The sequence below is a fragment of the Melanerpes formicivorus genome, unplaced genomic scaffold (assembly GCF_026170545.1).
Source record: "Melanerpes formicivorus ecotype bairdi unplaced genomic scaffold, bMelFor1.0.p_v2 SCAF_3, whole genome shotgun sequence".
In the NCBI taxonomy this organism is placed as follows: Eukaryota; Metazoa; Chordata; class Aves; order Piciformes; family Picidae; genus Melanerpes; species Melanerpes formicivorus.
Window position 1 is genome coordinate 29832506 of NW_027142355.1, and position 26108 is coordinate 29858613.

The 26108-nt window shown below is 37.6% G+C and overlaps 1 protein-coding gene across 2 annotated transcripts in view; it reads right to left on the minus strand.

The window, feature by feature from the left end:
• Nucleotides 1-26108, minus strand: part of FOXP2 (forkhead box P2) — a 434778-nt gene that overhangs the window by 363001 nt on the left and 45669 nt on the right. For both annotated transcript variants that reach the window (XM_068169900.1, XM_068169890.1), the window contains exon 2: nt 6902-7046. The gene's annotated coding sequence lies outside the window, so the exon portion shown is untranslated. The remainder of the gene's footprint in view (nt 1-6901; nt 7047-26108) is intronic.

The following is a 26108-nucleotide window of genomic DNA, read 5'->3' on the forward strand; positions in this document are numbered from 1 at the left end:
TGAACTAAAATGCTAACAGAGATGATACCAAAGCCTATTAATACTAAGATGATAACCATTTTCTCTTGTAAGAACACATTAATTTTGTTTGGTATAGCAGTCTGTAAAGATATCTTTTGCTATGGGAGATTTATATCTTTTATCTTTTCAGACAACTGAGAATTTCCAGCCATGTGCAGGGACTCAGATTCATAAGCCACATCTAGCATAGAAGCAACTCATTTGCAGACAATGAAGAGCTTTGAAATTTAGCTGTAGGGCTTCAAACCAAATTTCTCCAAAGACACAGGAGGTCTCAACTCCAAAATACCCAAAGGCTTCTATTTCATCAGGAATTTTAGAGGACTTTGCAGTAATGTATGCATGTGATGGGATTTAGAATGATAAACTTCAACATGCATTCACTAAATTATTGCAAAATCAATTAGAATTCATCTAGAAAAATTTGATCAGACACTGATTTTTGCAGTTGAAAAGGCAGAAGTACACCTTTTACTAACATGCAGCTGGGGATTGCTCACATGCGACTGCATAGTTTCAGATAGCTCATCTGGAGCCCATCTCCCCCATGTTAAACATTTTCATCAGAAACAAGAACTGAGAGATAACGACCTCTTGGGGGAAGGTTGATGACCTTGATTCTGCTCTCAGCAACTGTCTCAGAAATCATTTATCACATCTTGCAAAAATACAGGTATAAGACGCACCCTGAGAATCAAAATACCATTTAGCTGCTCCCCTGAAGAGCTCTTTCTCCCTGAAAGACCTGACAACAGACCATTTTTTCCCCTGAGCAAAGACACCAGCTAAAACTGTGATTCTTTCTCTGTCAGTGTAAAATTAGGGGAAGGAGGTGGAGAGAAAGGGGATCACATTTTAGTTTTATTCCACTGATGATGCTGCCTGTCACTAAAAGATGAAGGGCTAAAATCCCATCAGTCTGGATTTGCAGATCTGAGGATGAAGAATTAGTATTTTTCTGTTTTTGCAGAAAACTCCTTGATGTATGGCTCCATTATTGAATGTTAACAGCTGCAGTTTAAATTACAAATGAGGTTCTATTAGCATAACCCGCACTTGGTTTCTATTTTAAAATATGATTTTAGCCCAAATTGTGTCAGTTGAGAACCTGCATGTTTTCATTTGTTGCTACTGACAAAGAAGAGAAGCAATTTTGTATTTCACTACCACTAAATGTGAGCCCTAAAATAGCAAAAACATTAAACAATACTTTTAAGATACTACTGATATCTCCTTCAACAAAAGGGAGAAGAGGTAAGTGAATGGTCCTTAGCAATGACGTAAAAAAGAAGGCCTTAAACAGGCAGTAGTGCTAACGAGACAAACCCAAAGTGTCTTTTAAAGTTGTCTCTCCAAACCCATTTTCTAAATAAGATTATTTTAAAAGCCTGAATCATGGGATAGCTGTTTAATTAGCTTTGGTTTCCATCCTTCATGTTTTCATCAAAAAACACTACACAACAGATGGTTTCTGCTCTTATACTTTACAACTACAGTGTTTGTGCAACTACTGTCTTGCCCTTGAAAAGCTGTTTGTGTTTAATGTATTTCATACCGGTGGTTTTAACACATATAAATATTCTGGTTTTCTGACATACACATATGTCAGCATATCAGAACTCATGAAATTGTTACTCTAAATGGCCAGGTTCCATCTGCACTGTGTTTGCACAGTGTTATCTTCAGGAATATCTTCAGTGCTCCAAACTGTATAATATCAAGCGACGACAATATTCATTCCAGGTATCTGCAGTTAATTCTTTTCATATGAAGCAGTCAAAAACATCATCTTCATCACAGAGCACAGCTGAGCTCCGGGCACAATCCCCACACGGTTCAGGGAAAATACATAACTAAATGGCAGAATCCAGATAGATCCAGCAGCCCAAACCAGTTGCCACTGCAAGCAGCCAGACAATTTTGAATTATTTTGGATTTAGGATGCTTATGCTGGAATTAGTTTGCCTGTAACAAGCCAATCCATTTTCCTGTTCCTTAACATCTCTGTGTCAAAAATATCGACCAGGATATATATGTGTCTAAAGCTTCCCAATTTACCTGCGCACGGCGAAGGCACGGTAACCAACACACAGCAAACATGATACGGCATTTCTGCATTCAGCCCACCTAATGATTTCAGTAGTCTCAGCAGTACTCCACAGGGCGTTAGGGTGACACTGAATTCATTATTGTTTTCTACAAAGTGCTTTGAAATCCTCAGATGAAATCCACTGTATTGTTACTATTACTACATATGTCATGACTTATGCCCCAAAGGATCTCACCATGCTTTGTTAGCTGTATACAAGAATCCCTTCATTACCATTCAAATGCTTCTACCTCTGAAGCATAACACTGCAGCTGTTTACTAACAGACAGTAATCCTATAAAAACATTTACTGATCTTATATGAAGAATATTGTGTTCCATTACAAATGCATGTTTCATATAATTTCCAATTCCTGAACAGCTCAATGCCAATGAACTGCAGCTGCATGCAGGACACCAGAATCTGTAAAACTGCCATTTCAGTGGAAGGTAATCTGCTTAGGTGGCATCCTTATTCAGTCTATCACTCACCTTTCACTCCCTCACAGCAATGGAAGGATACCTCAAATCAAACTTATAGGACTCACAAAGTAGTAAACCAACAGCCAGAATGTGCATAACATCCAATTAATTGATGGTCTCAATAAAGTAATTCAGGAATCTGATGATCCAAAACCCACTGGAGATGAGAGCTTATACAAGATGAGGAAATAAAAACATGCTGGCAAAAGGTTTTCCTACCTCTTGCTGCTTTGTGACTTGAGACAAGATGCATAGTGTAGAGGCAGTTTTAGCAAAACCATCAATACATATTTATGTTTTCTAAGAATGCCTGCACCAATCAAAACATCTTTCCCTTTCTGCCTAATTGAAATTACAGGTTGCCTTTAAATTCTGAGTCAGATCAACAGCACAATGGCAACTTGATTCACCACCTACATGGAATGCGATTGATTCCGTGTGGAATTTCCCATTATTAAAAGCACTCCCTAGACACAGCCCTAAAACTGAGGAAGGTGGTATGTTATCAACCAATGTTAGGCAATGTAGCTGCCATTACTCAAATACAGATAGCAGCTTAAATTACTAAAAAAAAACCAAAAAACCAACACCTTAATACAAGTGGAAAATAATCTTTAATCATAATTTTGCTTTATAGAACACATTATCAATATTGGTTGACAGTAGAGCAAACTTTTTCACATTGGAAAACTCACCTAGTTAATTTGCTTTTAAAAATTAGCTAAAAGCACATTTCCATCTCTTCTGTTAGCAGCAGGTTTTTTTCACTCAGTCTTTGATTACAAGTTGTACTACAGCAACAATGCTATAATCTCATGATACATGCCTTTTACTGTCTTACTAGAAATTAAGTAACAATGTAATCAAAAGATCTGCATTTCACAACCTAGAGACAAAATATAGAAAGAAAAAAGCCAACATCTATCGCTACCTCATAGTTAATAGTAAAATGGCATTTGACACAGTCTCAAGCTGTGCCAGGGGAGGTTTAGACTCGAGGTGAGGAGAAAGTTCTTCACTGAGCGAGTTGTTCGTCATTGAAATGGGCTGCCCAGGGAGGTGGTGGAGTCACCGTCCCTGGAGGCGTTCAAGAGGAGATTGGACGTGACACTTGGCACCACGGTCTAGTCATGGGGTCTGTGTTGATAGGTTGGACTCGATGATCCTCGAGGTCTCTTCCAGCCTTAGTTATACTGTGATACTGTGATACTGTTTTAATGGTTACACGCAGTGGCTAAGCAGTATGGAATATGTCCTTTTTAATAGGATTCATTTGAATCACCATAACCACAAAGAAATAAATTTCAAAACAATTTTGTTTACAAACATGAAAACAGGAAGTATTTTTCAATGTCAGTGGTAATATCTCTGCGTCTTAAGTCTCATATTATGTCATATGAGATGGAATTTATCTGCCTTAACATTAATAGAAAATTTAGATGTCTGAATTTGTGCTGATCACCTTAGGCTTCTTTTATTGTCAGTGATAAGAAACAGGCACCTTCAAAGGATGAATCACCACACCTTAAAACAGACATAAAATGATGCTATGGGAATCCTCCTGTGTAAGCCTCCCTCTCTCATCACTGATTAAAGAAGTCTACGGTGACCAGCTCAGATTTACAGCACCTTGGGTTATTTTTTGATTTGATGGATAACATTCTTGACACCCATCTCAAAGAGTACTTGGGAAAACTAAGTGTATGATGCAGAAAAACAGAATTCTCAACAAGCATAAACTTCAAAATACACTGTCCCAGAAAAATGTTGCACCAAGTTTGATCTCCAAGCCAGGACAGACTCAATAATTTCTAGGGGCTTAAGAATATAGAGAGAATATTGCCAGAATATGCTGACAAAGTAATAAGCCTCTTCTGATTATGAGTAAGCAGCTATTTTCAAAAGCTTATAATTCAGTGCAATAAGAACAGACGTTCAGAGGCATGGCAAAAAGCACATCTTATAAACCAATCAAGATTTGTTTCCAAATTTCAAGTTTTTGCTCAAAAGCAAGCGAGTTCCTAGAGTCTTTTTTTTAGACCATTTTGTTTTCCATTTTCATAAATGATACACCCATCTCACAGAAGCTTTTGCAAAAACATTCAACCTATAGCACAACTGTGGACAGCAAGTGTCTGCCAAACTAAGAAAGTTGAAATTCAAGAAAGCTGACATTTGGAGAGTTCCTTTTTTTGTATTTCAAAACACAAGAAAGCCCCTGGATCACACATTCATAGAAGATGGAGGGCTAAATTGTGAAGTCTCATTCTACATTTGCCCAGTTTTTAAATGTTTACATTGGCATCCACTTGAATTGTGGACTGTCCTAGAATGGCCATTTGCAAGTATCTGACAACAGAGCCTCCAAGAATTTGTCCCTAGTTTTGCCTTCTCTCTTTTTTTTTTTCCCCCAAACACAAAATGATACTAAAAAATGTATCTTTATTTCCATGTATCAAATGAAAAAGATACTAATTTTAAACATCTAAAATCTCTATCATGTGACTATCCACATCATGTGAATTATGGAGGTAATTCATGGCTAAAAAATATTTTCACAGACTTCAATGTGATTTTCATAGTTATATTCACAAGTATTTAAATATAACTTAACACATTTCAGAAAGCCTGCAACTTCTGCCATCTCTCATCTTTAGCCAAAACTTAAGTAAAACCCTAAACTGAATAGCTAAGTACAGGAAAATAGGAAAAACTAAATAAAATTTAAAAATCACAAAATAAGATGGCAGATGCTTACCTATAAATATTCCTGAAATCATAGAACAGTTGAGGTTGGAATGGACCTCAGAAAATCAAGTCGAAAGCCCTGCTCAAGCAGGGTCAGATGCAGCAGGCTGCTTCTCACTGTGTCCTATTGGGTTTTGGAGTACCTCCATGGGTTGAAACTTTACAGCCTCACTGGACAGTCTGCTTCAGTGTTTGATCATCCACAAGTTTTTTAATTTGTTTAAATGGAATTTTCCATATTCAATTTGTACCTGCAGGCTATCATCCTGTCAGTGGGCACCAATGAGAAAAGACTGGATCTGTCTTCTTAACACTCTTCCATTAGGTATTTAATGTGAGAATTTTATGTGATTCAATATTCAACCATTCAGGAGAGGCAAGGATCTTGTGCTTAAATTAGCCAAACTGCTAATCATATGGTATCACCCAGCCCATGCATCATGCTTGGTGCCATACAAAATATGCCTAGCATTTTTAAGATTCTGAAATTATGTATGTATGTATGTATGTGGGAATTATACAGTATCATGTCTACACTAAAATTCAGACACCATCTTATTGCTAGCCAGTTATGACCATTTCCTGCTTTTGGAGATCTGAATTTTAAGTTACAAAGGATATAAAAGACCCTGAAAAACCACAGCGTGAAATGCACAACAAAACAGTGATTTCCCATTAGATAATGAGTAAGGGTGCCTCACTCAAGTTTTTCCAGCCTTAGAAATGGCAGAACACTAAAAATATCTTCAAGGTCTGAGAGTATCGTTCACCATGCAATTTAAGCTGCAGAAACTAGCACAGCTGCCAAAAGAAGCTATTATGTACTCCCCCATGCTTTTGGCTGCTACTTCCCATCCCCATCACCTTTTGTACCAGTCACAGACCTTGGACAGCCATGTGAGAGAAGGTTGGGATAAACCCAGTTGAAAACAAAACCATACAAATAACCAGTTATTTTCAGCCAGATCCATCCTCCAAATTTATGAGCAGCTACAAATGCTGAGGGAAAACAACAATAAAAGGAGGAGAAAAGAAGCTGGCAGTGCTTCTTATGCAGACATGCCAAGTTGAAGTGTTCACTGAACACTTAGGCTAAAGCTAAGTGGTCAGTGGAGAGAAGCAAGCTACTCAAAGAATAATACTGAATTCCTTAGGCACTAATTTTAGGATGAGTTGGATGGGCCTCTAGAGATCTCTCCAGCTTCTCTCCTGAGGGCAAGCAGAATCTGTGACGATTAATTGAGATTTAGATGCTTAATTTCTAAGCATCTAAATTAACTCAGATCTAGATGAGTAGAAAATGGTAGAAAAACAGGTTTGTGACTCTTGCATCACTTAACTTCCAAGAGCAATTGCCATTTGGAAAACTGTAGTATAGCTTACCACCACACAAACATAGGAAGAGTACATAGTTTCTGTATGCTCCACAAATTTCTTTCTAAATCACATTTTACAGCAATAAGCAATACATTTCAATGACATGGTACTGTATTCCTCCCACAGAGCATATAAATCCACAGTAGAAACAGCCACAGCCATAGTTCAGTTATAAATCACTTACATTTCTTCAGAGTCACTTAGTCACCTTGCTGTGCTGTTGGAGGGGATGGTCTGCCTTTTTGCCCAATCTGGTCCTCCTTCCAGAAGTGTGCGTCACCAATACGGCAGATAAGGACAAATGGTCCTTAACTTTCACTTGAAACTATCTAAGGGTAAGAAGAGAAAGGAATATAGTAAGAGCAAGCATCCATTACTGTGTTTTTAGCAAGGTACTACAACCACCACTTCTAAACACACCTGAAGGCCATTATTACACACATATAATGGATAGCTTCAAAGAAATTCCACACATTGTGCCTATTTCTTACTTTGTAAAGTAGTAACTTTAAGTTGTCACCCATTCCACTCCTGAGACTCATAATAACAGGACTATGTACTTTGTAAAGCATAACTGTATAAATTGTATGATGATTTTCTATTATTTATTTTGCACCATCAAGAAATTTTGAATATGTTGGCAGGGTTCAAGCAGGCAATCACAATTTGCTGAACACAGGAATACTGGAAATTGATTAGACTTTCCATCACTGACAAACATTCGAATTTTGATCTTCTGTTCAACAAACAGCTCTCTATTTCACCACATCTTGCAGCTCAGAAAGTGAGACTTGGGGTTTATGGATGGCTCCATGAAAACATGAAACTCAGCACTTCACCAAGGTCAAAATCATAAACTAAATGTTAAAAACTAGGAAAAGAATAAGGAACAACACTAACATGTAATTTGCCAGTGCATTAATCGTCATCTTGAAAAGTATGCTCCAATTTGGTGTCCAGCACAGAGCACAACTAACTGCAATTGTTAAGAGAAGAAAATAGACCTGATCAAGGGCCTAGGATGGTTTCCATATGAGGAACAATTCAGTACACTCTAACTATCCAGACAGGAAAAGAGTGAGGGCATGACAGAAGACCACAAAAGCCTGAAAAAGATGGGGAGGTTGCACAGATATCATCTGATCTCTATCCCTTGAACTTAGGAGCTGCCTAATAAAGCTCTTGTTTCTTCTGCACAAAACGAGTGACAGAACTATAGTCAACTTCCCAAGGATGTTGTTGATGCAAGGAGTTTTCATGAGTCAAGAGGCAGAGTGAGATACTCTTGAAATACACCCCTTCCAAGAGACGGATGGCGGCATAAGTGAACCATTCGTCTGAACCAGGATGATCAGTCCTCTCTCCTTGTATACTGATTTACGCTAGCACTAATTCATATTCTTAGATCCATTTTACACTTATATTCACTACAAAAAAAATTATGTGCCAGGGAGTCTAGTCTTACTTGCACCTGAGCACAGGCTAGGTACTTTTGAATTGCAAGGTGAAGTCCCATGGTTCTCTCTACACACTGAATAAATCTGATTGACTTCTACAAACTAGCATCACAACAGAAAGGAGAAAAAAAAAAATTAAAAATGAGGTAGCAAAGTTTTACTGCAAAGCAGTAGTAGCCTTCCTCTCCCCAGTCCACAGTCCCAAAGCTGTCAGAGCAGACAGCTACAAAGCAAGGTTCTGCTTCTTAAACTGTTTGACGGTCTCCTGTGTTTGAGTCTGTAACTTCATCCATATGTTCTCACTCAGTTCAACACTTACATAAATGAAGGTCAGCATCTCCATGTCCCAAGTTTCATCTCAAAGCAAACCTTAAAAATCACATACTCTGTATTCCAGTATTTTCCCTTTTGCTTTAATCTCTAGGATACAGCAGTGTTTCTGATTTATTTTGGGTAAGTGCAGATCAATTAAAATTCCTTCAGGGAAGCCTTCTGAACCAGCAGAAAGTGAATGACTGTCATCAGGAACAAACACTTTTTGCTGTCATGGGCTGGCATGTCACTTTTGAGCAAAACCTAAGTTAATTAATTCTATCTATACCTACCAGGTGTACCAAAGGAATATAAGCAGTCCTTTCTGCTCTCTTGCTAGATACAAATCACTCTGTGAACTGAGTATCCCTGTATGAAGACTTATGCATGGGCATATTATACAAATCAGCAGCCTGTATTAGACAAAAATAACTTTGTTCAGACATCAGTATACAACCAAACTCGCTTCTGCAAAATGCATGAATACCCTAACATTTCGCTCCAAAATCAGAAAGTTTCTACTACATCTACACACAGACCAATTTATTAACATTCTTTTTAGACCCTACAGTGAGGAATTTGAACTACTGATACTTTTTCTGGTCAGCTTGATATATCGGATCGAAGTTTGTTTACTCTTCTGTCTAGTTCCCCTCATCACTTCTATACTCTGGCAAAAGAAGTAGCTGCTATGGTGTTCACTGCTCTGTTGCTTCTGCAGCTCAAATGGCTACACTGAGGATGAAAGAAAATTCACTGTACAGCATGCTAATGATCAAAGACATGTACTGCTGGCCCATAGCAACATTTTAGGCTACCTCTCTCTTCTACCATTTGCCCAATGTCTCTGTTTAGAATGTAAAATCTTAAGGGTAGGAAAATAACCCATCCAGCTCAAAAGGAATCCAAGCTCTGTTTGATATCTTGCATGTCACCATGATATTAACTATAAATAAGTGCAAGCTATAGCAAACAAGAACCAAATGTCTTAGAATTGATATATGAGCAACGGTAAGCATCTCATAAAATTTAGAGAACTTCACTCCAGGTATTTGAGAGCAGGTAAAATATGATTACAGCATAAACCCATTAAAAACAATTTGGTAGAGGTGTTAAGAACAATTAAGAATTATCATCGTCTCCATTTTTACATTGAGAAAGAACAGCATGACAGCAGTTATTAGAATATGGCTATCTACTGGTTGCCTAAGAAGAGCCACAGTTCTCACTCCTCCCATACATGGCTTTCAGTTACAATTAAGTTTACAAAACCTTCCCATGAATATGAACCTGGCTCTCACACAAGTGCACATAAAGGGGAGAAAATTGATATGTAATTACCTCTGTTGCAAGTGCTGAGAATCAAGTTCCCGAAAAAATTGTGTAAACTAAGAATGCTTTCTTTTCAACCACTTGTAATATAATCTCATCTGAAGGTTAAACAAGCATTCATGCCTGCTTTAAAAATTTATTCCATATATTCCCTAATTCAATTACGCTCTGGTGGAAATCCACTTATATCAAAGATGTATGAAGAAATTTTTACATGAAGAGTTTCCTAGTTTACGTTTTTCATTTCCAAAACAGCATGGTGATACTAACAACCTGCAAGATTAAACACACAAACATATTCCAGAGTACACAGATATTAATCTGAGGTATTAAAAGATATGTTTGTGTGCAAGCTCATGCCATTTCCTAAGCTACTGAAGGCACAAAGTAAAAACTGTACACAGTGATGTGAGATCTTATTAGTATTACTGTTATGGGACATTTTCAGCCAATCATAAAGCCACAGCTGCATTACAAAGCCATCCCAAATGAGTATTGGTTAAATACTTTATCTCATGATGGTTGTGTTTAGAGTACACTACAGAAAAACGCGTTAGAGGAAAAAGTATTTGAGGATTATACAAGCAAGTTTCTCTATTGTTTTAGGATTATGCATTTTATTTACAAACAATCCAGCAGCTTGAGTCCTTGACTAAATAGGCTATAACATTCCAGGTTTGTACATAAGCGTCCCATTAAATTTACTTTCAATACCTATAGCCCACTAGGCGAAATGAAGCAAAAGAGCAGTGCAGGATTTGGCCTGAAATCATACCACATAAACAATCAAGGACTGGATCGGAGTTTAAGACTTAATAATATTTACTCTCTTATGCAAATGTAGTATTACAATCATGTGTCTTTAGCATCATGTTTACCTAAAAGCCTTTACCCAAAAATCTTATCTCACAAAAACATAAACTCAGAAAAACAATCAGTGCTTTGCTAGTAAATGCTGAAACCTCTGTTAAAAAAAAAGGTGCATTAAGATACAGTTACAAAAGACACAAATATATATCTGTGCAAATGTCCCTTCTAGCCGGCATCTGGTATCACTGTCCTAATCTGGAAACAATGAGTAAACAAGAGATCAATCCTGATGTAAATAATTAGAAAAGTAAAGGTGTGATACTGCAAACTGGATGAAGCTGTTTGATTTGTCTGTAATTTAAGAAAGTTTATTATGTTATGATACACCCCCCAATATTTAGAAAACATCAGTTAGCACCATTTCCCTTCTATCATGCAATGAAAAAAAAAAGACAAAAATGCCTATCTACAAGCAAAATGGTCTTTCAACTACTAGAGCCACTAAAGCCATCATGACATTAAGACAATCAGTAACCTTCCCTACAACTTCAGGAAAACCCCCTGCAGAATCTGAAAACACCTTCCAGAATTTGTAGTATTTTAAAATCTAGACCTCTCATCATTTGTACACCAAACTTCAATTAATTTCTCTAAGAGTTAGTCTTGCAGATTTATTTAGTATTTATTTAAAATACATTGACCAGAAATACAACCTTAAACTGAGTTCTAAGAGGATAAACTGGCATGAAAACAAAGTTAAGACCTGTGTCTGAATAGTTTCTTGCGCAGCTAAGTGTCTACCATCACAAAGTAAATGCTACATATGAGGTAGATGATAGAAGACCCAGGCTAACCAGCTCTATCAGGCAATCTGTCAACAATGATATAATGTTGGATTTGAAACAATCAGATGGAACAGCTGGTAAACTGTTGTTAAACCAACATCCAAGCTTAGTGAGGTTCAACACATAGTGATAAACTTGCACAGTACTTCTTGTGGCAAATATGTCTGTGAATATTTTTCTCAATCAATCCCCAGTGGGAAGAACACCACCTCTTTTCTCCAATATTCCTTCCAGCTCTATCTGCCCTTGTCTTTCCAGTCTTAGGCTGCCATTCAACACAGGGAGACACAGAGGGAACTGGAGAGATGAATGCTGAGCAGTTCAGTGTGATTCCAGACATGCATCACATATTATTCAGTCAGCCAGGGCTCTGCAATCGACATCAGCACTGACCATAGCAGGAATTCAAGTTTTATTTTTCAATCCATCTCATTTCTAGATGGTTTTGATCCCCATTACCTGAGAGAAGATCATGCATTAGCACACAGTACTGTTAGAGTTCTGCAGCAGTCCTAGACTGAGTGTGATGAAGGTTTCTGTAGAGGGGAAATTCCATAAAACTCAATTCAGCATTTCTTTCCTCTATTTCTCATTTTTATCTTTGTCTCCTATTCTCCCTTCTACTTGAAAATGCTTCCCTTTCTGCAGCCCTGTGAGGAACACAGCACATAGATGGAGCCAGCAGGGACAGAACAAGAGGCAAGCATTCAGTGACAGCCAGGATGGCTCCTTGTCACCTTAGGCAATGCCAGGACAGAGGAAGGGCTTAGACAGGATGGGGCAAGGGTAAGTGATTCTGAAGCCAAAGGTACAAGGGCATGAGGTCTGAAAAACAGATAATACTCTGGAGACTGTGGTAGGTCAGACAGTAGGAGCATATGTTTTATCTGAGGGGATGATTTAAATAGTCATATAAAAGAAGAAAAATCTAAACACATAAATCTAAAAACATAAACATCACTGTGTCTGAAGTGACTTGCTCTTGTGGATCTACCTGTTTGCTCCTGGGTGCTGTAAGCAGGATGGCATCCTTTGGACATCCTCAACTGCAAAATTTTCCTTCTGAACTTTGGCAGATTGGGTTGTAATTAAGCTTTCATACACACTGTAGAGTGCTCGAGAAGAGTTTGATTTGTTGTCACCACACTGGTATATATTATTTTATAAAGCACTGCAAGTCACCATTTGAATAATTGCTATTTGTATTGTTTACTTCATTTCACACATGTGGAGCACACAGTGGTCTGCAGGCTAAAGGCAAAATTTCCAGAGAGGATGCAGCCACACAATGATTTAAAGAACTGGAGCTGAAGCAGCCCCAACTTCCCTCACCTTTATCCACAGCTTCAGCTGCAAACTCCCATTCCTTCCTTTTGCTAACTTGAATGTAGCGCAGTTTCAAGGTGAGACAAACCAGAGAGTTCAATTACTTGCAAATAGTCCTGCAAAACACGTGACCAACTTTTGACCAAAATGGGGACAACCCTGCCAGGGCAAGAGAGGAATGGGGGCATGTGGCCTGGGTAAAGGTGGGACCACACTATTGTGATGTGACTTGATTTGCACTGCTGAGGAAGCTTACCCTGTGCAGGGATGCAGACTGCTGCAGCACCAGCCCTCCCTTCTCAGCACCGGCCACTGAGCTGTGCCAAGGCAACTGTGCATGAAGCTACATGGTCAACTGTGCTGCTGGCCAATCTGACTAGGTTAAAAGCATGGTTTCAAATAAAAGCTGGTTTCAACCCTATGCAGTCCACTTTGCCAAATCCCTGTGTGATCATCTTCAGAGATACAGGAATGAGGAGAAGGAACCAAAAGATGCTTACGCCAGTACCACTACTAAAGGAATATTTACCACCCCATGATGTGATTAGCTTGCAGACTCCAGCAGCCAAAGGCTATCTGATATCACTGCAGCCTACCAAGTGCTATCATCATCAGCTGCCTTCCCCTCCACTCCTCTCCAGCCTAAGATGTACTACAAAGAAGTGTAAAGACCCACACTAGAAATGAGACAGAAATGCGGTCCTTGGTGCACAGGTGTAGGCTCAACAAGGACAGGCTGCAGAAGGGCAGCAAGAACTATAGCATTAAAGGGCAGCAGCTGCTGGTTTTGATTTACATGTGTTAAGAGAACTGAGCCCCATTATTAGAGTGCAAGTATGGCATGCTTTGCCGTATTACTGTTATATCTGTACATAGTTATGCACACACTTGTGACTGATTCTCTAAACAGCCCATTGTTAGTGTTTGTATTGTAATGTGAAAACCCAAGTTAAAGGGTGGAGTCTGGCCTTAAGATTAAATATTAATTTTTTTTCATTCTGAAAGAGGACCCTAAATTCCATTTTTTATCACCTTTCATTTTAATCATACTTGATTTGTCCAACATATTTATCACATTTTTTTCTATACAACATGGTTGTACTTTAGCAAGTACAAAGTACATAACTTATATACACATTGTCCACATCATTTAGAATGCACATAAAACTAACTGTGGTCCAGCATTCTATTAAGCTATTGTCTACCTCTTAATAGTCTTAACAGATACAGGAGGGTAATCATTAAATGAAAACTTAATTTATCAGTTTCTAAAAAGAGTAATAAAGTATGTAATGACTGCATTCACAGTTCAAGAAATTGTGTTTCAATAATTTCAGATTTGCTTATGTATTCAATTTCCCCACAATAAAAAAAAAAAAACCAACCACACATATAAAAAACACTTAGAGAAAACAAGAGAAAATACCTTATCTTCATTTCTTTTGCCATTCCAGTTGGAGACAGTATTTCCTAAACATAGCCTATTCACTGCTGGATATGTAATTACCTCCAGTTCATAGTCTAGACATTAATGCTTTCGTAGTATTTAAGACTCCTTGTAACATGCTTGCTGCTTTAAGTAAGCAAGGCTAAATCTTGACCAGATAAATTAGCAAAGAATGCAATAAAAGCTGCAATAAAAGAACTTTATCCTCCAAACCTTCAAGTTGCTGCTAAATGAGATTTCTTTGAAATGCAGATCAGTTGAACTAGATTAGTGAATTTTAGCTCCTGTCAACATCATAACAAAATACAAATACAATTGTTCACTGGCCTTATCTCCATGCTTCCATCTGCTGCCTTGTTATTTACTTTCCTTGATTTACTATGCAGATCTAAATAAGACACATCAAGGAGGGCTTACAACACAATGGCTTCTTAAGCTTTACATCAAGGTATTTGAAACTGAAGCCCTGAAAGGGCTGCCATCAAAGACATATCTCTAATGAACTTCCATATCAGAGGAGGTTTGGTATTTAATACTGCTGTGAAAAGAAAGAGCTACAAATCAGAATGGCCTATGAAGAAAAATGTCTGCAAATCTTGATGAGATTAGCACCTACCAGAATTAATATCCCAATAAAAATGATATCTGGTTCCTTGAAGAGTTAAACTTACAACCTTTGCAAAAATAATGTCTGGTGTCAGAATTAGAAAACTCGGCTGACAAGGTCGAAAGGGCAGGGTGATAGTATTTTCTGTCCACAAAATGTTTAGAAAGGCATTTTTGCTGGTGGCTTGATTAAAATTCTGTTAACAAACTAGCCTTGAAATCAAATAATTAACACAGTGGAAAGCACTACTGTGTACTTTCCACAGGAGCGGAATTTTACAGTATCTTTTAAAAAATTGGCAACAACTTCATGGCAAAACAACATAATCTAAAATGACAGCACACAACATTTTTTCATCAATTTTACTATTTCCCTTTCTCCCCCACAGCAATCTATGGCAGTACAGGATAAAATTTTCTGTCAGCTTGCTCAAAAAAACTAATCTTTAAGTGCCATTTCTGTTACATGCCACAGCCCTACTTGCAAAGCGCAATAAATGAAGTAGATTCCTCCTCGTGAGTTAAACTTTCTATATATCTGATAGATTAAACAAATATAAACAGCTTAAAAGTTTCCACAACCCATGCGTAACCTTGTGCAACAAATCATCAGCTCTCACAGCATGTTGCTGTTTGATAGGATTTTTTTTTTGCTAGGCACCAAAGTACATAAACAAATGATACTTTTCTTTCTTAAGAAAGCATTTCAATCATTTATGTTCTTCTATAGCAAGGGAAGATCCCACAAGCATGTTCCGTACCGTGGATCAATCAGCTCCAAACCGAAGTAGACATGTTGTATGCTCCAGTGCCCGGAAATCATGCTGCAGGCTTACCAGATGATGAAAACGGAGGTATGCAGTGTAGGGGAGCCCCACATGGCACCCGTTAGCTTCTGGGCATGTCAAACTTCAGAACTACCCTACAGTCAGTGACAGCAAACACCTTCCATTTTCTTCTTGCCCTCAAACATATACTTGTCTTTCTACCCTCCTTCCAAATTACAGGCAGTCTTCCAGAAACAAAGCCCCCAAACAGAAGCAGCATCCCATGGCTATACTGCAGAAACCACAGTTGTCTTTTTGCTAGATTTCATTTCGTACAGGCTATGTTCCAGGCTTACTTATGGCCACAAGAGACCACTACCTTTCCTTGTTTAATGAAATGACAAAACAGCAGATTTGCATATGTAGAAGCAGGTGCTGTAACAGGTTTGACTACTCTTGACCTAAAGCATGTAAAAAAGATTTATCAGCAACAGCTGTCCCTAAGGTATTGGGGCTCTCACGGACAGTCAAAACTTTACCATCTGCACCACCGTGTGTTAAAAATGACAATCTGAATTAAAAGCTGGTCAAAAAATCTCATATAACTAATGCCTTCCATATCCCCATCCATATGTTGAATTCCCAAGATATATAACACTTGGATTACCTATTGCAAATACCAGTCTTTAAATCTAAATAAAGTAAGACAATCTAGGAAGATGCAAAACCAAGTCCGTAGAGTCACTACTTACTCTCGAAACAAGCATTTAAATAACACTTTGAAATGTTTCAACAATTTCACATGTTATAAACATCTGTTCTTTTAAAAGAATAGTGTATCTCTTTTCAGAATTTAAAAGAAAAAAAGGCTATAAACATTTGTCAGCCTAATTTGAGGATTTATAGTGCTTAAAGCACTGGTTAGCTTGTGGATTATTAACCAACATAATTTTGTTTAGCTTAACTTCCCTGAAACCTTTCTTGAATGCCTTGACATTACTGACATCAAAACATTTCAGAGCATCTCTGTTTTCTATACAATGAAGGCATCGCATGGAAGTGAGGTTAGCAGTTTAGGTTCTAATTTTTCCACATGAAAAGGAACTGTGTTTTTTCCCCTGGACCAGAGGAAGGAAGCTGAGAGTCTGAATATGACCCTTTGGTGAACACAGTGACTTGTTCTGGAGCTATGCTAGCAGAAGGTAGCACCATATGCCCCGAGCCCCAACTTGGATGCTCTTTCTACAGTCTAATGTGCTTGTCAAAAGATGTTAAAATCACAGTTTTACTTTCTCTGGACACACTTACTATTGCACAAGGTAAAAATGAAAGGATAATACCATTTATTATGAGCTGAATAGCCTAGTATCCAAAACATACTTCCACCAGTTCAATCTGCAAGTTCTTATTTATTTTTTTTTAATGGGTAACATATTTTGACGTGTTGAACATTACAGCAAACTTGTGCCTGGTATCAATCACAGCTCTTCTAACTCTTATTGATCACAAACTAACTACATGCTGAATTTCAGGCTTAATCATTTACCTTTTCATACTTGTGTGGAAAAATACACCTCGTTACCTTAAAATGACTCAACATCACCAATTTCTGCTCCACTAAATTTCACTGAACTTTTTAATTTATTTTAAGAAACATTCAAATATTCAGAACACCAAAAATCTTTAGCAGGAAAATTACTAAAATAAAAAACAATAATCCATGGAGCTCATGAAAGAAGACATTCTAAAATAACAGAAAACGCGCCTCACCAACATTTCCAATGGTAATTTAAAATGTGGTGGCACATGTAAATTAATTCACTTTGTGGTTTGTTCTTTAGTTTTTAGAAGAAAGACAAGTATTTTATTTTAAGTATAGATATGCATGCATATATTTGCAGGCAGTGCTGAAAGACATGAAGTATTTTTCTCTCAAGTAAATATTAAAGCTATCTCGCAGAATCTTCTAAAATTCAAGTGATATTTTAGTTGCAGTTCTGTAAATACAAAATAACAATGAAGACTTGAAAAAAAGAGAAATACAATTTATTTACTTGCTATGTTGTAAGCGGCTGTTGAGCGCTACAGTGATTCCCTCGAGAGCATAAATATTTAGACAAACTTTAAAATGTGTATTATAGACTTGACAGAATGTATTTACATGACAACTCAGAGCTTAAGCAATCTGATCAGAAATATTTCCCCCATAAAACAAAGTCAAGTTAGGGGAAGGAAAAAAAAAAAAAGAAAGAAAAGGTGGCAGCTCATCCATGTAAAGAGGCTTGAGATTAAAAACAGAACCATTTAGAAACAGATTAGCCATTTAAGTGTTTGCCTCAAAATTGTGATAACCTTCATCCTACTTCTCAATTCACTGGATCCTATGTATGAGTTTATGAAAATCAAAGATGAGCAGCATACAGCATTAACTCTGTGTCTTCTTTTACTAAGCCATTTAATTGCTTGCTGGTTATCTGCTGCCCTCTGCTCTGGCAGGCACCCTGGCCTGGGCAGGCACGGCTGCCTTGGTGGCATGGGGATGCCTGTGCCATCCAGCCACCACAGGGATAGTCAGAGGCTGAGAAAGGAAATCACCTTTCTTCTGCCTGGCAGAACGATGGAAGCTGGTCTCCATACAAAACTGCCAAGGCTATGTTGAAGACTGACAGAGATGGGGGAAAAAAAAAATGGAAATAAGCCTTACATACCTTGTTGTCACTTAAGGACTAGTGTGGACTCATCAACCTGAAACCCAGCAGCACTCTCCCCAGCACACTCACTGTGGGAGCTGAGGGCTCATCCCTCTGTCGCCCACTGCTTTTTATCTCGCAGATGTTTAAACAAACTATACATTGTGGGATCAGATGCCGTGTCTTAAAGCCTGTCTTACAAAAGCAGTAACAAGTACATTCATCAAGCCAAATTTTAGAACACCACTATGACTCTCAGGAGTTCTCCCTCTTTCAAGAGACCATAAAGAGCAGGAGACTCAGGACCTCAAATGTGGCTGAAACAAACTGCCAACACATGAGAAAAGCACATATAGAAAAATACAATAAATTTTCAAAATGGAAACAAGCTTTGGGAAGAAGGCAGAGTTGGCTCAATGCAGCCATCAGACACTTCAACACAAACTGCTGCCACCAAGCAGCAACTTACAAGAAAAGAAGTGTGAAAGGTTTATAAGAACACATGTATAGAAAAGCTACCATGTGAGCAACTTGAAGGACCATTTACATTCTCATCAGGGGAAAATCAGTATCTGAGGGAAACTATTTACATTAAAAGTATATAGAAATCAGAGATAGAAGTGCTTAACAAGGAGTAGACCCAGAGCCCAACAGTAAACTGGAAAAGCTTGCTTAAAGAAATAATATTTGGAGAATCCTTTTGCACTGTTATGCAACACTAAAATCAGACTCATCCTACCTAACTTTAAACATGTAATAAGATGTAATTAGTATCTAACACAGAGCTCACAGCAGAGCCTGTGGCTCTCCCCCGTTCCATTTAAGAGCACCAGTCCAGTATCCCATTTCTGAATGGATGAACACAGCCACTGTTAGGATGAATCACAAGAGGGAGCAGACCGCAAGACCTCTTTTTCTTTCTTTTAAAGAGAGAAGGAATTGTTGAATAATCTTTGAAACACAATGCAATCTCAGTTAAACCCAAAATGTCAGCTTCAAATTGTAGGTCAAGTTTACACTGAGCATGTCATAAAGCCTAATAAATTACACAGTTACAAAGATTTCATTTTTTTCTGTTTTGGACTCAGTGACTATTAAGTTGAATTCTGTGTACTTAGGGGTATTTCTCAAGTTAGCTATTTCTCCTACAGAACAAATCTTAGCTATAATTTTCACTGTCTGAATAACTCAAAACTAAGCAACTGGTGAAAAAATTATGGGAATACTTTTTAAGCCCCCCCATAAAAAACAACAAAAAAGCAACCGAACAAAAGTACCTATGGACACCACGTATTTGTAGACTATAAAAAATACTTGTCAAAGAAACTATTTCTTATTCTACTCTCCTTTCAAATTATCAAGCAACCATTTAGACTTAATATTGAAAACTGTTGCCCTTTGTAAAAAGACACATGCCTCTCAATGAGCACGCAATAGTTTCTTCACACAGACTTGTTTACTTAACATATTAAGCAGCATACAGAGGTAATCTTTATGCTTGCAGAATACAAAACCTAGATTATTCATATTTTTTCATTAAAACAAGGTGCAAATTAGTAAATTTTCATGTATTAATCTCCCTCCTAAAGTCTATTTCCTTTTTGTTTACATACAGTAATTCTCTTTTAAATTTTGAAAGTGAGAATCTTACAAAGTTGAAAAATACAATTAGAAAAACGTTCTTTATTTGCAATTAGATTCCAAGGTTGTAGAATACTGTATCTGTCCCAATTTTACAGAACTGCTTAAGGCATCTGCCAACTAAGTTTCAAGAGGATTAGCTGTAATGAAAATGCAACATATGTAAATACAACCATGTATTTAAATGTCAAATACTACAAACACAATAGGAAAATTACAAATTCAAAGTTATCTTTCCAAACACAGAATTATACCAACTCCTTCCATGAAAGATAAAACTTGAAAACAGCATTTTTATACTGTACAAAACACAAAGTGTGGCAATATGTTAACTTAGTGTTCTTAATTATCTCATTATTGCACTGAAGGTTTGTTTGGGGTTTTTTTGTGAACACACAATATACTCTACCTTTAACATCAATTCCAAGTATTTTAAATACACCTTGCAGATTCAGAAGAACCTGGTTCCTCACACTAAAGCTAGCAAAAATAGGGTACAGTATGAACTGTAAAAAGCATCATTTTCCTTTCTGTAGGTTGGTTTTCTTGTTTACTTGACATGATGTATAATACTAACACAATTACAAAATAAAACCATGCAGTTAAAACTCCTCTGACTTCAGACACGTTTTTCTCATCTCCGGATGTGGTACTACCTTGCTGTGAACTATTCAGTTTCCACTACTTACAGACAGACGGTTTCATACTGCTCAACAGAGATTAATGCTGTCTATCTAAATAGGGCTTACAGTGGAATCAGCATATTATATTAACTCAGAACCATAAATCCTATTCTTATATGCTCTCAAAGACCAATACTCCTAGGGTCAGTTAAATTTACAACAACATGGCACAACAAGCTTCAAAGCACATATCTGCTCCTTTCCAATAACCCCCAGAGCAATTGTGGTATCTATTCCAAGTTTAAAAAACAATGCCCCATCCTTGATGCTACACAAGTTTTCCAAACATATTTTTAGCTCACTACAATGTTATATGGCATCCCAATACACTTTATAATGCCTCACAAAACAAGTTTCCTTTGTATTTCAAGAATTATTCCTCCTTTGCGTGCTAAGCATGGTATTTGTAGGTGAGCAGATCTTAACAGCCACTCTTCTGTGACTGAGACAGTGAACATCTGTGAAGGAAAAATCTCCACATTTTTCAGCATTCAAGCAATATTCCTTTATATTTTGTTGCATGTCAGTACATGGAAGTGTTCTTACTGGCACCAACAAAATTACTCTTGCTTGCACTTCTCTCTGCTATTCTCTGAACTCACAGAGGAGCACAATTGTACTGTTGCATGCGTACTGTTAAGGACTGCCTGTGAGGTGAGGCCAGAGGTGACAAAGCCAAGGAAGTAGTAGTCTACAGTAACACAAAAATTTGTCAACTTCATTCAAACTCTACAAACCAGGTGATCATTTTAAATAAGTGGTTGGTGTATACTTACATGTACCTTTATTTTGCTCTTTCTGAATAAACAAACTAACCACCACAGGTGTCTCCCAAACAAAATTTGGACTACAGCAGCAATGATGCAGTTATCTAGATAAGCACTGATTTTCCACAGAGGTGCACTAAACATCATTTAGCCTCAAGCAATCCTCAGAAATACAAATCACATCCTTGTGCCTCCTCAGGGGAAGAACCAGCCTTGGCATCTCTCTCTGAATCATTCAGTGACACTAAACTCTGTAGGGCAGTCAAATAGTCTCCAGAAGTCAAGAAAAAGAGAAGCCCTGCACAATATTTTGCTGAACTTGGAGAAACTAAAAGAAATTGCATACTTAATTCCATTGATTGTTCTGAGTTTGTTTTTCCCCTTTCTATACCCTTTAGTAAGAGTCCTACATCAAAATCAGACATCAGGAAGATGGTTTTACCTCCATTGTCAAGGCAAGCCCTGCACACTGAGGAGAAACCTTGGGTCTTTTCTAAGAATGAATCACAAAGGTATAATAAATCCATACATCAATAATATTATTTTTGTGATATTAAATATCCTAATTAAATAAGCCAACAGCTATTTAAAGATCCCTTCCTTATGCTAAAAATAGCCTTATTTATAAACAAATTTTAAATAACATCTTTTCAAACTGCAAACCATTTACCAATTACTGTTTTATCTTATTTTTATTGTAACACAACACCAGTCAGGGGAGTGTCACTCTTAAATGAATACTTTCACAATTCAATATAACCACTGCAATGAAGATAAAAAAAAGTGAATGTTGAAGCAACCTGATCACCTCAGATCAAAACTGCGGTCTCGGGAGGTGGTGGAGTCGCCATCACTGGAGGTGTTCAGGAGGAGACTTGACAGGGTGCTTGGTCACATGGTTTAGTTGGCTGGGTGGTGTTGGATGTTAGGTTGGACACGATGATCTTGAAGGTCTCTTCCAACCTGGTCCTATTCTATTCTATTCTATTCTATTCTATTCTATTCTATTCTATTCTATTCTATTCTATTCTATTCTATTCTATTCTATTCTATTTCAAAATCTACTTAATTTGATATTTTGTAACAAAAATGACATTACTTTTTGTAGTCTCTTTTTGCAGTTTTTCCTTTGTGGAAAGAGACAGAAGTAAACATTTTGATCAACCTAATTTTCTTTTAAAAAAACCAAAACTCCTGCTGTTCTTTTTAGAAAAATACCCCAGCGTTTAAAGACAAAATAAGTGCATGTGTGTGACTTGTTTACATCAGATTGAAATAAAATCCCTCCTCAATGTAGAAAGCAAAAAGTTTTCTTTTGGTAGCTTATGAAAAATATTTAAGGAAATGCTTAAAACACTTAGCAAGTCTTTTGACAACTTAGCAAGCTCATCAGTGAAGCTGCTCAGACACCATGATGAGGTGCATCTTCCCTAGACTTCTGAAAAAGAAGCAGAAACTCAACACAAGCATGCAATTTTAGTGCATAGAGAAGCCACATGGTGCAATTATACTGCAAGCAATAAGGTAGGTTTTGCAGTATCATATGGTGTACCATCAGCAGGCAGCCAGTACCAGAACAAGAGGAGACAGTCTCAGGCTGCACCAGGGGAGGTTTAGGTTGGATGTTAGGAAGAAGTTCTACACAGAGAGAGTGATTGTCCATTGGAATGGGCTGCCTGGGGAGGTGGTGGAGGTCATTGGAGGTTTTCAGGAGGAGACTTGATGGGGTGCTTGGTGCCATGGGTTAGCTGTTTAGGTGGGTTGGATTGGTTGAAGGGCTGGACGCAATGATCTTGAAGGTCTCTTCCAACCTGGTCTGGTCTATTCCATTCTATTCTATTCTATTCTATTCTATATCAGGAAATGGGAGAAGTGCTATGTCAGAAACACTGATTATTTGCTATGATGTGCATGTCAGCAAAAATATGGTTTGGAAGGAACTGTGGTTTGGCCCACATGAAAAACAAACAAACAAACAACAACAACAAAACTATGTACTAAATACTTTAAGCATGAAGACTTGTCATTAGTATGAAATTCAGCTACCAAAGTAAAATTGCACAAAACCTCCTTTCTTCAGATCCATTTCAGCTTGCATCTACATGAATGCTATGCTGGCTTTGAGCAAACCACCACAACCTCTGGTTTCTTATGCTTCAAACTCAGATACTAATAGGTTCTTCAATTCAGAAATTTCCACACTGGGCAACCTCCCAGTGTCCACTGTTTTACAAGTACACCATCCTCAGACATACACTGACACTGATGTAAGTGACTTTTTAAGGCAAATCAGTGCTCACAGGATTACTTCTGAAGATAGACCAAGCACCCCATTACTACCAGAAAGGGAATACTCCCCATCTCTTTACTCTCTGCCTTTCCAAACCAGCTACTTTATGTTGTCTACAATGATATTAGATCCCTCTGTGACACAATTCAATTTACAGAAATGGAAGGCTTTTCTGAGTTCATTTGACCCACAGAAGAGTCTGCTGAGCATCAGCTTAAGCTCAAGAGAGGTTGCAAGCCCACACACATGATAAGAGGTTAGGGGATTGGGGCAGACCACCCTCTCGAAAAATGGTAACAACATATTGCAAGAGTAGATGAGCTGCTTGTAATACCACTCAAAAACTGATTGTCTCCAATTCATTATTTGCAATGAACTTATTTCCAGTTGCTTCATACATTCCTTCTTGATTTTCTCAAGCACAGGAGATTTTCTTCTTCCCAAGACATAGCTCAGAGTTACTTCTCAGAAAATGCTTGTTCTACTGTCCTGTAAATGTCATCAAACCACTGGCTACCCAGTAGTTCCAACTCCTACAGCAACACTGGCCTACCAACCACAGATTCATACTTCTTCCCACCCTGATGGTCGCTCATGAAGAACATGATGGTCCTTATAGAGCCAAGTGCCTTCACAGCATCCTCTAATTGAAATTGTCATCATGTGTCCAACAAAAGGCTTTACTTACCAAAAGCCTACATATTAAATATCAGTAATAACAATTCAAGGGTCACAGTCAAAATGCTACTTGATCTCTCATAGTAAATAGTATCTAAACTTGTGTACCACTTCCTTCTAGTTTACACAATGGAAACAAGTGCTGGGTTTGTAAGTTATTTGTTTGTGTGCTTATGAGAGGTAGGGAGGAAACAAAACAATAGAGGAAAAAAGCATTTTACTGAATCATCATGTGACCCATTAAGATGACTGCTCTTGGATTTATCAAATAGATTTACATACTACCAAATAAATGTACCTAGAGTATTCTGCAGTACTTAACAAAAAAAAAAAAAGGTACAAGGGAGAGGAAAATAAGACTACTTTATAAGACTACTTTGTCATTAGGGTGTTCAACAATAACTTGGAAAGCAGCTGTTCAAGCTTTCAAACCTTGAAACCACGCTCGAGAACTTTTCAGAGCACAAGACTTTTTACACAGACTTCCCAACTCAAACCCTGAATATAACAACTCTCCACGATGGAAATAGTTGATTATCAAGCTAAAAGCATATGCTGTCAAGTGCTACCCAAGATCCTACAATGGTCATTTCATATGGTATAGTGCCAAAGAATCTGCGGGAGGTTGCAGGTTAACGTTTAGACACACTTCAAGCTGCTGATAGGTAAGTTTCCTGGTTGCAAATCCAACTGTTTATTTAATCCATTTTGGTTTTCCCTACTCACAGCAAAGCACAGGGCATTTTTTCACCCACATTTCTTCCAGAGAAGCATCTACATTCTCCCCTTGACAGCTGCATTAGCTCACTATTAAACATAGTATTTGTAGTACCCAGAAGATGTGGATTCTCTATGACATACAACATCTAGTAAAGTGTAAGACACAGTTCTGAGCACAAGTATGTCTTTATGCAAATTTAGGCATTATGGCAAATTAAAACTTCAATATGGTGACATTAGTGAGCTATGTCAACTCCAATGCCTTATATAATAATTCAAGATTAGAGAATTTTTCTCCAGGGCAAAGAGTCTAAATTTCTTCTTTCATCTTATCACACTCCCAAAGGATCTCTCCTATCATGCAGCAGTCTTACTTGTCTACCCTCTGAAATCCTGGAACTGCAAGAACTAGCTGTAAGACAGCTCCACTGCAGATCTTAGTACAACAGCTCTGCAGGTGACTTGAAAGTGCAATATTACAATATTACTGCAGATGAGGTTTACCTCCTTGTTGAGCAGAGTCTTTCATGAACTCTTTCCTTCCCATCCTGTTCCCTTCTGTGTTTACTGGATTGATATCTCCACTGTTTGAGAACAGCATGAACTGGCAGAAAACCTACCACCACAAATAACACTACAAAAAATATAACATATTTATTGTCTTAGTATTCTGAAATGATTAATGAAGTCTAAGAAATATTGGAGTTGATGTATAAAAATCAGACCACAATGAAGTAAGCCAGTACCATAGACTTTGATGACAAATTAAAATCAAATTATCCTGTATCACTAGCCTCAACTTTTCCATTTTCTTTCTATCTCTGGTTTCTCTAAAATAATTTTTATTCCATTATTTTAGATTTACAGAAGTATCTCAGATATTCCTTCTGATGATTCTTCCTATTTCTTGTCTAGTTTCAGTCCTTTAAATGTTGCCCCGCCTTTTGTATCTCCTTCAGAAAGAAGGGCAGCTTTCCCAGGGTACAAGCTACAGCCCTCCTGCTTTCATTCCTTCCATTT